The 14,624-nt window shown below is 47.7% G+C and overlaps 1 protein-coding gene across 1 annotated transcript in view; it reads right to left on the minus strand.

Moving 5' to 3' along the window:
• The window catches only part of dgki (diacylglycerol kinase, iota), a 369,448-nt gene that overhangs the window by 338,772 nt on the left and 16,052 nt on the right, over nt 1-14,624 (minus strand). Inside the window, exons 3-5 of the mRNA XM_086008600.1 lie at nt 12,790-12,846; nt 11,782-11,850; nt 8,970-9,041 (exon numbers count right to left, since the gene is read on the minus strand). The gene's annotated coding sequence lies outside the window, so the exon portion shown is untranslated. The remainder of the gene's footprint in view (nt 1-8,969; nt 9,042-11,781; nt 11,851-12,789; nt 12,847-14,624) is intronic.

The raw sequence follows: 14,624 nt of genomic DNA on the forward strand, positions 1-14,624 counted from the left end.
GTTAGCTGTTGTTCTTAATGTCTGCACTGGGAGTTACTTAAGAGACTGGAGGCTCATACTGGAATATGCAGCTATACTTCAGCTAAATGTATACAGCCCTTCAAACCATTCCACCCCCATAATTGTTTAGTTCACCACAGTTGCTCTATCAAACCAACACCAGGTCTCCAATAGTGACACCCAAAGTACATTTAATAGGCCCAATTTTCCTGCCCCCCGCTCCCCCGACCTGAGCTGACCCAAGCCTGCCCATTGTTGTGGGTTCAGCTCATTAACTTGGCCTTAACATGAGGCAAGAAAGATGGGATGTCTCATCACGCGCATGATTTCCATGGTTGGCCCTTGCTTGCAGCTATTGTAGACACAGGGGGCTAGAAATTCATTTTTGTCAAGGAATGGGCAGTGTCAGTAGAAAAGTTGGAGAATTGGCGCCAGGCGCTAATGCTTTAGACTGCATGAAAAATTCGTGCTCAATGCTCAATAAAATGATTGGAGTCCTAAATCAAGTCTTAAAACCCAAGCTCATTGGCGTTAGACTTTAAGGGTGGACCACTATCAGGTGCAGTCTAATCTCAACTCATCATTGCCACAGGCTTTTTTCACTACTTAAAGGGGAGGTTCATTGATGCTGCAGCACTTCATTCTCAGCATTTCTGGCTGTGCAGCTGCCTCAGCAAGCAGAAGCAGGACACAGAGAAGGAGCTAGAAGACTGAGCCAGGTGTGCTGATGGCAGGTCCACGTCCCAGGGAGAAAGTCCGTAGATTCTCCGATGAAGCATTGGAGGGATTGGTGTTCGCTGTGAAGAGACGGAGGGCGGTGCTCTACCCAGCAAGTGGTAGGAGGCTCTCGCCACAAGTCTTCTGCACCATGTGGAGGGAAGCAGTGCAGCACATCTCTGCAGGACCCACATACAGTGCAGGAAGAAATTTAACGACCTCACTTGGGTGGTCAGTGTGAGTGAATGCTTCAACAAATGCTACATACCACCATCTGTACCACAATCTTCACACACTGCCCAAAGCACCACACCCCCAGCACTCACCCACCAACAATCTCTACCTATCAACAGTCACACCCACATCTCACACCTTGCACACAATGACAGCTGTTCAACAATGGCAGGCACAAGGGTCATTAGTTATTAGAATTCATGTGATATGTGTGATATATTTATAGATAAATTTATTAATGGTCTGTGGAATATTTTGTGGTCTCTCTCATTTCACCTTAGCACCCAGGAGGGCACTGTGATACACCATGAGACAGGGATGGTATGATGGGGATGTGGTGAGCTACGGGGATCTGGGGTTTCATTCATGTGAATCGGAGTCTGATGAGCCGGTCACGGACAACCCATCTAGAAGGCCGATTGTCTGCCTGCCTCCTCCCTCCCTCCTGTTCCACCTCCTCCTTCTCGCCCTCTTCCTCCTTGTCCTCTTCCTTACCCTCATCCTCCTCTCCCTCTTCCTCCTCTTGAGGTGGTGCCGCAATCCCTGCTGGCAAGGGCTGTGCCCTCATGATGGCCAAGTTGTGGAACATGCAGCAGACCACCACGAAGTGGGACACCCACGCTAGTGACTACTGGAGGGCTCCTCCAGAGCGGTCAAGGCAGCAGAACCGTTACTTCAATAAGCCAATGGTCTGCTCGATGATGTTCCTGGTGGCAGCATAGCTCTCATTATATGAGTGCTGGGCAGGATTGTTGGGGTTGCGGATGGGAGTCATGAGCCAGGAAGATAGCGGATAGCCCTTGTCTCCGACCAGCCACCCTTGAGCTTGACATTGTGCTGGAAGAGAGTTGGCATACCGGTCTGGCACAGAATGAAGGCATCATGGTTGCTGCTAGGATAGCGGGCATTGACATTAAGGATTCGCTGTCTGTGGTCGAACACCAACTGCACATTAAATGAGTGGTAGCCTTTGCAGTTATGGAAGATCTCAGAATTGTTATGCGGTGCCCGCAAAGCCATGTGGGTGCAGTCAATGGTGCCCTGCACCATGGGGAAGCCCGCTATCCTGGCAAAGCCACATGCACACTCGTCCTGCTTCTCTCTGGCGATCAGGAAGCTAATGTAGTCCCTTCTCCTGCTGTAGAGAGCCTCAGTGACCTCCCGGATACAGCGATGGACGGTGAACTATGTCTCCTGTTGCAGACTGGAAGGATCCACTGGTGAAGAAACTGAGGGCCACAGTGACCTTGACTGCCACTGGGAGAGCCGTAGTCACCCTGGTCTGAGGCTGGAAATCTGGTTGCAGGAGGTGGCAGAGTTCTGTGACCGCCTCCTTGCTGAAGTGGAGCCTTCTAATACACTGCTCCTCGCTTAATTGGAGGTAGGAGACGTGCTCTTGGAATACCCTTGCATGGTAAGGCCTCCTGTTGAGAGCCCAGATGGCCCTCCTCCTCCCTCTGTGCACGTTCCTGTATTTCTTGCTGCCTACGCTCACTCCGCCATAGACCCTGGAGGGTGAAGTTGCATGCCAGTACAGCCCCCATTAATGTTACCAAGTGCAGCACTTTGAATCATTGAAGAATAAATGTAGCGACTTTTTAGTCGCCAGAAGACTCCTGATAAAAAAAATCCTTGAAATTACTGAATGAAACTGTTGCAGTGGGTGAAACTAACAAAAAATCACTGAAACTGCACTAACCTGACAGCTGCGAGTGATTACTGATGATCCCTTTAAATAACGTCCCTGCAGCCAGCATCCTGGTGCTCCCTGGTAATCCAGGCGGTGAGGTAAGTGGCGAGAATCAATTTTGAAAATCGGGCGGTCAGTGAGCGTTGCATACTCACTGATGTCACGATCTACCTGGTGTCGATGATCCCGGTGATACCTCTTACCGGCAGCACTATGGGGGGAGCCAGATTCGGCTTTTGGCGCTGGCTTCACCTCCCCCCGGCGATACTGTTCTAGCACCCATTAGTGCCATCTACTGGCGCTAATGGGGGACGCTAGGCGGATGAATTTTCCCAAGGGCTCCAACCGTCTCCTTGTCCTCAAGGGAAGGCCCAGGTATCACAGGACAACGTACAAGGAGTGGAGACCAACATTATGGGGCCTCTCATAGTCTCTCGGAATTCCCAAGAAACAGCAGACAGGAAACTCAGCCGTAATATTGCATTGTCATTGTCTACATGGCAGGAAGTGGGTATACACATAAGAACATCAAAAATAGGAGCAGGATTAAGGCCATTCGGCCCCTTGGCCCTTCTCCACCATTCAATAAGATCATGGATGATCTTCAACCTCAACTCCACTTTCCTGCTCTATTCTCATATCCCTTGATTCCCTTAATATCCAAGAATCTATCGATCTCTGTCTTGAATATGCTCAACGACTGAGCCTCCACAGCCCTCTGGGATAGAGAATTCCAAAGATTCACCACCCTCTGAGTGAAGACATTTCTCCTCATCTCAGTCCTAAATGGCCAACCCCTTATTCTGAAACTATGACCCTTGGCTCTAGACTCCCCAGCCAAGAGAAACATCCTCCCTGCATCTAACCTGTCTAGCCGTGTAAGAATTTTGTATGTTTCAATGAGATCACTTTTCATTCTTCTAAACTCTAGAGAATATAGCCCAGACTACTCAATCTCTCATAGGACAATCCCCCCATCCCAGGGATCAGTCTGGTGAACCTTTGTTGCACTCCCTCTATGGCAAGTATATCCTGCCTTAGGTAAGGAGACCAAAACTGTACACAATACTCCAGGTGTGGTCTCACCAGGGCCCTATATAATTGCAGTAAGACGTCTTTACTCTTATATTCAAATCCTCTTGTAATAAAGGCGAACATACCATTTGCTTTCCTAATTGCTTCCTGTACCTGCATGTTAACTTTCAGTGATTTGTGTACAAGGACACACAGGTCCCTCTGAACACCAACATTTCCCAATCTCTCACCATTTAAAAAATACTCTGCTTTTCTATTTTTCCTGCCAAAGTGGATAACTTCACATTTCTCCACATTATATTCCATTTGCCATGTTCTTGCCCACTCACTTAGCCTGTCTATATCCCCTTGAAGCCTTTTTGCATCCTCCTCACAAATTACATTCCCACCTAGCTTTGATCATCAGCAAACTTGGATATATTACATTTGGTCCCCTCATCCAAATCATTGATATAGATTGTGAATAGCTGAGGCCCAAGCACTGATCCTTGTGGTACCCCACTAGTTACAGCCTGCCAACCTGAAAATGACCCGTTTATTCCTACTCTCTGTTTTCTGTCCATTAACCAATCCTCAATCTATGCTGGTATATTACCTGCAATCCCATGAGCCTTATTTTTGATTAATAACCTCTTGTGTGGCATCTTATCGATTGCCTTCTGAAAATCCAAATACACCACATCCACTGGTTCCCCCTTATCTACTGTGCTAGTTACAATCGCAAAAAATTCTAACAGATTCGTCAAACACGATTTCTCTTTCATAAATCCGTGTTGACTCTGCCCAATCCTATTATTATTTTCTAAGTGCCCTGTTACCACGTCCTTAATAATAGATTCTAGCATTTTCCCTACTACTGATGTCAGGCTAACTGGTCTGTAGTTCCCTGTTTTCTCTCTCCCTCCTTTCTTAAATAGTGGGGTTAAAGTTGCTACCTTCCAATCCACGGAAACCATTCTTGAATCTATGGAATTTTGGAAGATGACAACCAATACATCCACTATCTCTATAGCTACCTCTTTCAAAACCCTAGGATGTAGGCCATCAGGTCCAGGGGATTTATCAGCTTTCAATCCCATTAATTTCTTCAGTACTTTTTTTTACTAATACTAATTATGTTCAGTTCCTCATTCTCGCTAGCCCCTTGGTTCTCCACTATTTCCAGGCGGTTTTTTGCATCTTCTTCCATGAAGACAGACACAAAGGGCTGGTCTGGAGGTGGGACTGCTGGGAAAATCCCAAAAAATGGGAGCGGGTCCCAAACCTGCTCCCAACCCGCCTCCAACCAATCTTCCCGGGAGTCGGGTCCCCGGCGGGAAGAGGATTATAGCCACTTAACTGCCTGTTAACAGGTAGTTAACAGGCAGTTAAGAAGCTTTTTCCAATTTTTCGACTGCTGCTGCAGGCTTCCCGATGTCAGGGACCCCCGCCAGGGTAAGTGAGGCATGCTGTGGGTTATGTTGGTTAGATGACAGTTGCAGAAGTGGTGTGAAGGATGCAATGGGACACTGGTTAGTATCAGAGGTAAGGAAATGTTGGGAAAGTAATTTTTAACGTGGTTAGATATTTCCGCAGGTGACAAGCTGTGAAGTGTTTGTGTAGCCTCATCTCATCAGGAGAAGTGACAGATTGCTTCTGCAATCTCAGCTGCAGCTGCCATCTGTTTTATCCTAAGGAGAGAGTAATTGGAGAGCCTGGATGCAAGGGCTCACCTTTGGACAGTGATTGTCAGTGTTTGACAGCACCTCAATGCTGTCAAACACTGTCAAATCATCTGTCAAACAAGTGTGGTGCATATGCCTTTAAGAAAACCGGCAGATGAAGTGTCATCAACTGATGTCATCTGACACTGGCTTTCCCTTAATTGGCTGGCGAGCCCACAGGGCAGGCTTAACAAGGCCAAACAGGGCAAAATAGCGTCTGTTCATCAGATGTCACAGGGGGCGGGACAAGAACCCGGAAGGCAGCAGTCCCATCCCCAACGCGTCTCGGTGAGTAAAAGCCAGCCCGAAGTATTTGTTTAATTTCTCTGCCATTTCCTTATTCTCCATTATAATTTCTCTTGTCTCAGCTTGTAAGGGACCCACATTTACTTTCACTAATCTTTTCCTTTTTACATACCTATAGAAGCTTTTACAATCTGTTTTTATGTCTCTCGCTAGTTTTGTCTCATATTCTATTTTCCCTTTCTTATCAATTTCTTGGTCCTCCTTTGCTGAATTCTAAAATCCTCCCAATCCTCAGGCTTACTGCTCTTTTTGGCAACATTATAAGCCTCTTTCTTTGACCTAATACTATTGTTAACTTCTTGTTAGCCACGGTTGGACCACTTTTCCTGTGAGGTTTTTGTGCCTTAAAGGAATGTATATTTGTTGTAAATTATGTATTAATTCTTTAAATGCTAGCCATTGCTTCTCTACCATCATACCTTTTAACGTAGTTTCCCAATCTACCTTAGCCAACTCGCCCCGCATACCTACGTATTTTGCTTTGTTTAGGTTTAAGACCCTAATTTCGGATTTAACTAAATCACTTTCAAACTTAATATAAAATTCTATCATATTATGGTCACTTTTCCCTAAGGGCCCCTTTACTACAAGGTTATTAATTAACCCTTTCTCATTGCACAATACTAGATGTAAAATAGCCTGTTCCCTTGTTGGTTCCTCAACATACTGATCTAGAAAACTGTCCATGAATTTGTTCTCCACACTATTACAGGTAGACTATCCTTTATCCGAAAACCTCGGGACCAGCCGTGTTTCGGTTTTCGGAAAATTTCGGATTTCGGAAGGTATTTTATAAGACTGGGAAATTTGTCGGGGGTGGTTCGGCGGGAGTCAGGGTCGGCGGGGGGGTCGGCGGGGGTCCGCGGGGGGGGTCGTCGGGGGGTCGGGGGTGGGGGTCGTCGGGGTCGGCGGTGGGGGTCGGCGGGGGGTCGGGGTCGGCGGGGGGGTCGGCGGGGGGGTCGGCGGGGGGGTCGGCGGGAGTCGGGGTCGGCGGGGGGGTTGGTAGGGGTCCGCGGGGGGGTCCGCGGGAGTCGGGGTCGGCGGGGGGGTCGGCGGGGGGGTCGGCGGGAGTCGGGGTCGGCGGGGGGGTCCGCGGGGGGGTCGGCGGGGGTCGGGGTCGGCGGGGGGGTCGGTGGGGGTCCGCGGGGGGGTCCGCGGGGGGTCGTTGGCGGGGGTCGAGGTCGTGCGCCACTCTGGTCATGTCGTGCGCACGACTTACGCTGAACGAAAAAACCTTCGGTTTTTAGAGGGTTTCGGTTTTCGGAAGTTCGGATAAAAGGTAGTCTACCTGTACTGCAAATTTGGTTTGCCCAGTCTATATGTAGGTTAAAGTCCCCCATGATTACTGGATTACCCTTGTTACATGCGCCTCTAATTTCTTGATTTATACTCTGACCTACATTACAACTACTGATTGGGGGCCAAGAAACAACTCTCACCAATGTTTTCTGCCCCTTGCTGTTGCTTCGCTCCACCCAAACTGATTCTACTTCTTGATTTTCGGAGCTAAGATCCTTTCTCTTTTCCATCTTTATCCCATCCTTTATTATCAGGGCTACCCCTCCTCCTTTTCCATTTTGCCTATCTCTTCTAAAAGTTAAGTATCCTGGAATATTTAGTTCCCAACCTTGGTCACTTTGCAACCACGTCTCCATAATGGCTATGAGATCAAACCTATTAATTCATCTATTTTGTTGCGAATGCTTCGCGCATTCAGGTATAGTGCCTTTAGCTTTGACTTTTTTCTATTTTTCCCTGATGTCACCTCAGTCACTGATGCCCTATGACCTTTGTTACTCTCTCTGTCCCTTCCTGACCCACTCTGCTTATTTTTACCCAAAACTCTACTCTGCTCTAGAGCCTTGACATTTCTCTCGCTGCTTTAAAATTTACTCTTTCCTGAATCCTCCCATCCTCTTCATTAGTTTAAAGCCCTGTCGACTGCCGTTGTTATTCGATTCGCCAGGACACTGGTTCCAGCCTGGTTTAAGTGGAGCCCGCCCAACGGAACAGCTCCCTCTTTCCCCAGTACTGGTGCCAATGAAGCGAAACCTCTGCCTCCCACACCACTCTTTGAGCCACGCATTTAACGCTCTAATCTGTTTGTCCCTATGCCAATTGGCACGTGACTCAGGTAACAATCCAGAGATTATTATCTTTGAGGTTCTGCTTTTTAATTTGGACCCCAACTCCTCAAACTCTCAGCAGAACCTCATTCCTAGTTCTACCTATGCCGTTGGTTCCTACATGGACCACGACAACTGGATCCTCCTCTTCCCACTCCAAGTTCTTCTCCAGCCGTGAGGAGATGTCTTTAACCCTGGCACCGGGCAGGCAACACAACCTTCGGAACTCCCGGTCGCGGCTGCAGAGAGCAGTATCTATCCCCCTGACTATATTGTCAGGGGGATAGCTACAACTATATTCCCTTTCACTCCCCCACTTGAATAGCCTCCTGCATTATGGTGCCATGGTCAGCTTGCTCATCCATCCTGCAGGCTTTTCCCTCATCCGCACAGGCAGCAATAACCTCATACCTGTTGGACAAGGGCAAAGGCTGAGGCTCCTCCAGCACTGCACCTGGGGTCCCCTTACCTGCCTGAGTTGCTGTCACACCCTCCTGTCCTTGACCACGAACCAGACCTGTACCACTACCTAACATAAGGGGTGTGACTGCCTCCTGGATCAAAGTGTCCAGGTAACTCTCCCCATCCCTGATGCCCCACAATGTCTGCACCTCAAACTCCAGCTCAAAAACTCTGAGCTGAAGTTCCTCAAGATGCAGGGACTTACTGCAAACGTGGTTGTCCAGGATCACAATGCTCTCCACAAACTCCCAGATGCTGCAGTTGAGGCACACCGCCTGCACTGCCATCCCTATATGATCTTGATTTATTTAATTAAATTTACTTAAATTTGTAATTAGGTAACTAGTTTACAGTTTAGTTTCTTAACTACTTAATTGATCTAGATTAAGTTATGGGTAATGAAATTAAATATCTACCTCTAACACAAAGCACTACACGTCATGCTTTAGTAGATTACAGGCATTCAGACGGTAAGTGCCCTCCACATTTCTGAGTGATCACTCTTGTACCCACAATGTACAGTGGACATTAAGCTATTTCCAGCACTTTGTGTCTCTGTCTGTCGGAACATTCCAGAGTTACAGCAAGTCGACAGAATGATGAGTTTGAAAGTCTGAGCTCACGGCTGAGGAACAGGAATCTCCATCCATCCATCCATCCACACTGAGGCAATGTTAAACCGTGGCTGCTACTTACTGCCTGCTTGCACCAGGAGCAGCTGATGGCTATGATTTCCTTAGAGTGGAATGAAAACTTCTGTTGGAAACTCTGTAAAATAAAAACATTGCAATTTCCAGGCCAGCACAAGAAGCAGAACAACGACAATAGGCATCAGTCACACTCCCCCAAGGAGGTGAAAACATGTGTGGAACATTTTCAGCCCCAAGGCATCATGGGGGTTGATTTGCAGGTGACCGCTTGCGCCTGGCAGAGTGAGTCCCCCTCGCCCGCCTGACGGGAGCCATCCATGCCCTGAACCACCTTCCTGTTCGGGCTTCATTAGCGTTCCGTTGGCGAGCTGCTTGCTGGTTGGAGGGCGCGGGAAATCCGGCCACGTAGAGCCAAATCCCAACTGACGTGGAGCTAGTCATGAGACCTGGAGCCTAAGGGAAGTCCTAAAGAGTAATTCCCTAGGTATTGCCTTACTCGCCCCACCCCTTGATGCTTTGGACAGCCTGCATCCCTCTCTGATATTACTGGCATTCCCCGTAATTGTTGTTTCCACTTCTAAAGCATCAAGGGTTGCGAACCCCAAATGATACAAGGCTATGGAGAAGAGTTTCTCCGAACAACAACTCCAAGCAGGAGCTGGGAGAGCATAATGTTCTGTTTCTGGGGCCAGAATCCCCACACATACACCTTTCCGTGATCCTCTCCACTCCATGTGAGGAATAAAGGGGAGACATCATGGGTACAGCATACTGGGAAAAAAAATCGACAAGCTCCACACAAATAATTAGCATCCCTGATTAGGAAGAGTAATGGGATATCACAGAGGGGAATCCACAGTAATTGTGATTGGGGAGAGGAACCAGATATCACAGAGGGGAATGAGCGGTTACTGTAAATGGGAAGAGGATCGGGATAGCACAGAGGGGAATGAGCAGTTACTGTAATTGGGAAGAGGATCGGGATAGCACAGAGGGGAATGAGGGGTTACTGTAAATGGGAAGAAGATCGGGATATCACAGAGGGGAATGAGCGGTTACTGTAATTGGGAAGAGGATCGGGATATCACAGAGGGGAATGAGGGGTTACTGTAATTGGGAAGAGGATCGGGATATCACAGAGGGGAATGAGGGGTTACTGTAATTGGGAAGAGGATCGGGATATCGCGGCGGGGAATGAGGGGTTACTGTAAATGGGAAGAGGATCGGGATATCACAGAGGGGAATGAGGGGTTACTGTAAATGGGAAGAGGATCGGGTTATCACAGAGGGGAATGAGCGGTTACTGTAAATGGGAAGAGGATCGGGTTATCACAGAGGGGAATGAGGGGTTACTGTAAATGGGAAGAGGATCGGGATATCACAGAGGGGAATGAGGGGTTACTGTAAATGGGAAGAGGATCGGGTTATCACAGAGGGGAATGAGCGGTTACTGTAAATGGGAAGAGGATCGGGTTATCACAGAGGGGAATGAGCGGTTACTGTAAATGGGAAGAGGATCGGGATATCACAGAGGGGAATGAGGGGTTACTGTAAATGGGAAGAGGATCGGGATATCACAGAGGGGAATGAGCGGTTACTGTAATTGGGAAGAGGATCGGGATATCGCGGCGGGGAATGAACGGTTACTGTAAATGGGAAGAGGATCGGGATAGCAGAGGGGAATGAGCGGTTACTGTAAATGGGAAGAGGATCGGGATATCACAGAGGGGAATGAACGGTTACTGTAATTGGGAAGAGGATCGGGATATCACAGAGGGGAATGAACGGTTACTGTAAATGGGAAGAGGATCGGGATATCACAGAGGGGAATGAACGGTTACTGTAAATGGGAAGAGGATCGGGATATCGCGGTGGGGAATGAGGGGTTACTGTAAATGGGAAGAGGATCGGGATATCACAGAGGGGAATGAGCGGTTACTGTAATTGGGAAGAGGATCGGGATATCGCGGCGGGGAATGAGCGGTTACTGTAAATGGGAAGAGGATCGGGATATCGCAGAGGGGAATGAGCGGTTACTGTAAATGGGAAGAGGATCGGGATATCGCGGTGGGGAATGAGGGGTTACTGTAAATGGGAAGAGGATCGGGATATCGCAGAGGGGAATGAGCGGTTACTGTAAATGGGAAGAGGATCGGGATATCGCAGAGGGGAATGAGCGGTTACTGTAAATGGGAAGAGGATCGGGATATCGCAGAGGGGAATGAGCGGTTACTGTAAATGGGAAGAGGATCGGGATATCGCGGCGGGGAATGAGCGGTTACTGTAAATGGGAAGAGGATCGGGATATCGCAGAGGGGAATGAGCGGTTACTGTAAATGGGAAGAGGATCGGGATATTGCGGCGGGGAATGAGCGGTTACTGTAAATGGGAAGAGGATCGGGATATTGCGGCGGGGAATGAGCGGTTACTGTAAATGGGAAGAGGATCGGGATATCACAGAGGGGAATGAGCGGTTACTGTAATTGGGAAGAGGATCGGGTTATCACAGAGGGGAATGAGCGGTTACTGTAAATGGGAAGAGGATCGGGATATTGCGGCGGGGAATGAGCGGTTACTGTAAATGGGAAGAGGATCGGGATATTGCGGCGGGGAATGAGCGGTTACTGTAAATGGGAAGAGGATCGGGATAGCAGAGGGGAATGAGCGGTTACTGTAATTGGGAAGAGGATCGGGTTATCACAGAGGGGAATGAGCGGTTACTGTAAATGGGAAGAGGATCGGGATATCGCGGCGGGGAATGAGCGGTTACTGTAAATGGGAAGAGGATCGGGATATCACGGAGGGGAATGAGGGGTTACTCCGAGTGGAACCAATGGCGTGGATGGGCAGATTCATACCTTCCCACATTGCTTGCATTTTCCTTCCTGACGACGTCTGTGAACCCAGTGATGTCTCACAAAGCTCTGCTGAAGAGATCACGCACATGTTACTTTAAATAATCACTTTTTAATGCTCAAGTTAATGTACCTGCTCAGACTGATCTAACTCAAGTTCCTTGTATTTAAATGAATTGCTTTCACTGCTGTTTTCAGCCCTCTATCTCTGGCCAGCCTTACCAGTCCTGTAGTGGGATTGGGGCAGAGTACTGAAAGAGGTACACACTAAAATCAACCTACAGGTTTGCCAAACAAATAAATCGCAAGTTCAATTTAACTTGGCACAGTGCAGTACTTGGCCCCTGGCATAGCACAACTTGTCTGCACCCTTGGGCCTCACAGCTCATGGAGCAGCAGGGTATAGCTACAGTCCCTCAGGTCCTGGACGCCACATTGAGCCCATTGACAGAACTCATGCTCCCCACATTCATTTACTTTTTTTTCTTCCCAATTTTCTCTCCTCGCTCTCCTGAAAGCATTGCTGGGTTACAATTCCATGCACACTGGCTACCCTCTGGCATGTCACTCAAGTGGCTATTCAACCGTGGGGAGCAGCACAACTGAACCCAATCTTGTCCTCACCCTGATGCTCGCACACACTTGCACCTTCCAGCAGGAGTCATTCAGTAGTGATCAGAAGTGGGAGCCCTGGTTGGCTAGTCCCCTGGTGGGGTCCATTATAGCTCCTAGCTACTGCTTTACCCAATAGTAGTTAATTCAACACATTGTGAATCAAATCTAGGACCTTTGGTACAGTTCAACACTGCAGCAAACGGTGCCTTTGCCCATTATGTTGTCAATCAATGGAGCAGCCACTTCTATTTATTGCGGCTTGATTAAGAACTGCTGTTCCAATGATAGATACGTAAATAGTTCCAATGCAACAAAGGACATTCGATTCTTGTTGTCGTACAATAAAACTTTAGGTTCTACGACTAAGAGCAGCAATTTGTCGGTTTCAGTACTTACCTCTCGGAGTGAACGGCTGCCTCCCTCCCGGTATGTTGGTTTGCAACGGAAACTTATCTAAATAAAATCAACAACAAAAAATTCCAACATAAGGTTGTGTTTCTTCTCAGTCTTTCATTCTAACTCCATCCCACTAAGAAGGTCAGGAGTTACTCAGAACATGTAAAAACAACCTATTATTTTATGTGCAGATGGCCCCCGGTTTTCCATTTCTGTGCTTGGTGGCTCGCGATTTTCCACACACTAAAGTCAATGGGTGGACAATCGCAAGTTGGAGACTGCAGAATTGAAATCCCCTAGTCTGGGATCCATAGGAACAAGGGCAGGTATAAGAACATAAGAATTAGGAGCAGGAGTAGGCCATATGGCCACTTGAGCCTGCTCCACCATTCAATGAGATCATGGCTGATCTGCGACCTCAACACCACTTTCCTGCCCTATCCCCATATCCCTTGATTCCCACAGAGTCCCAAAATCGATCTATCTCAACCTTGAATATACTCAATGACTAAGCTAGGTATATTGCCAACCTAGTCCCAGTGTTCACTGGGAGCACAGGAAGACTGGGGAAAATAGTACTGATGTCCCATAGACCAATGCATGGCCCAGCAACCCTGGATTAGCTATTGCAGTTGCATTATATATATATATCCTTATCACCTCTCTCAGCAATGTTCCAAAGTGCTTCACATACAATTAATTCGTTTGAAGTGCTATCGGTGTAGGTGAGCATGACAGTGATTTTGCACTGAGCAATATCCCACAAACAGCAATGAGATAAGTGACTGTTAATCTGGTTTTCGTAGTGTTGGTGAGGGAGGAATGTTGGCCTGGATATTGGGAGAACTCCCTTGCTCTTCTTCGAATAGTGGCCTTGCGATCTTTTACATCCACCTGAGAGAGCCTTGGTTTATCGTCTCATCTGAATTGTGGTACCTCCGACAGTGCAGCACTCCCTCAGTACTGAGAAAGTCTGACAAGCTGAGGGATAAATGTTGGTTAGGACACACAAGAGCTCCCCTGCCATGGGATCATTTACATCCACTAAAAGAGGCAGAGAGTCTTAACAGCCCATGATCTTATGCTGTGATTATCTCTCTGCCGAGGTGTGATAAATGGCAGCTAGAAAGATTACCTGTAAACATCTGACATTATTCTCTGACGATATAAGCTGTGTCTTTATGCATCTCTCCACTTCACCTGATGAAGGAGCAGCGCTCCGAAAGCTTGTGATTTCAAATAAAGCTGTTGGACTATAACCTGGTGTTGTGTGGCTTCTTACATTTATCCAAAAGATGGCATCTCTGACAACGTAATACCTACTCAGTATTTCACAGAAGTGTCAGCCTGGGCTATGTGCTCAAGTGCTGGAGTGGGGCTGACTCAGAGGCATGAGTACTACCATTGAGCCAAGCTGGCACTGAAATGATGATTTACCTCAGCCTGTGCATGCCTAATGACCTTAAGCACTTAAAAAAAAGAGAAAGGCAACTCGACCTGTAAATGACCCAAGTACTCATTTCAAGAATGTAGACCGACACATTTCAACAGCATAATAATACATTGGATATTTTTTCCGATCAGGAATGCCTAATTTTTGGCCAATCCCTTTGGAAAATTGGGCGGAGATCCGGTAAGCTAGACCTCCACATATCTTGCATCGGTTCTGAATCTCTAATCAGGATTTGATTTGGTGCAAGACGCACCTGCCAGTTTGCTGGTGGGTCCAAGTAAATTAGTGTATAATGACAGAACTTGTGAGATGTTCCATAATTTCTCCCCATTTCACCCTACTTCCTTTCCCCACCCATATATTCTTACTAATGGTGTCTTTA

The sequence above is a fragment of the Somniosus microcephalus genome, chromosome 16, assembly GCF_052327205.1.
Source record: "Somniosus microcephalus isolate GS21.2 chromosome 16, FLI_Smic_1.0, whole genome shotgun sequence".
Classification (NCBI taxonomy): domain Eukaryota; kingdom Metazoa; phylum Chordata; class Chondrichthyes; order Squaliformes; family Somniosidae; genus Somniosus; species Somniosus microcephalus.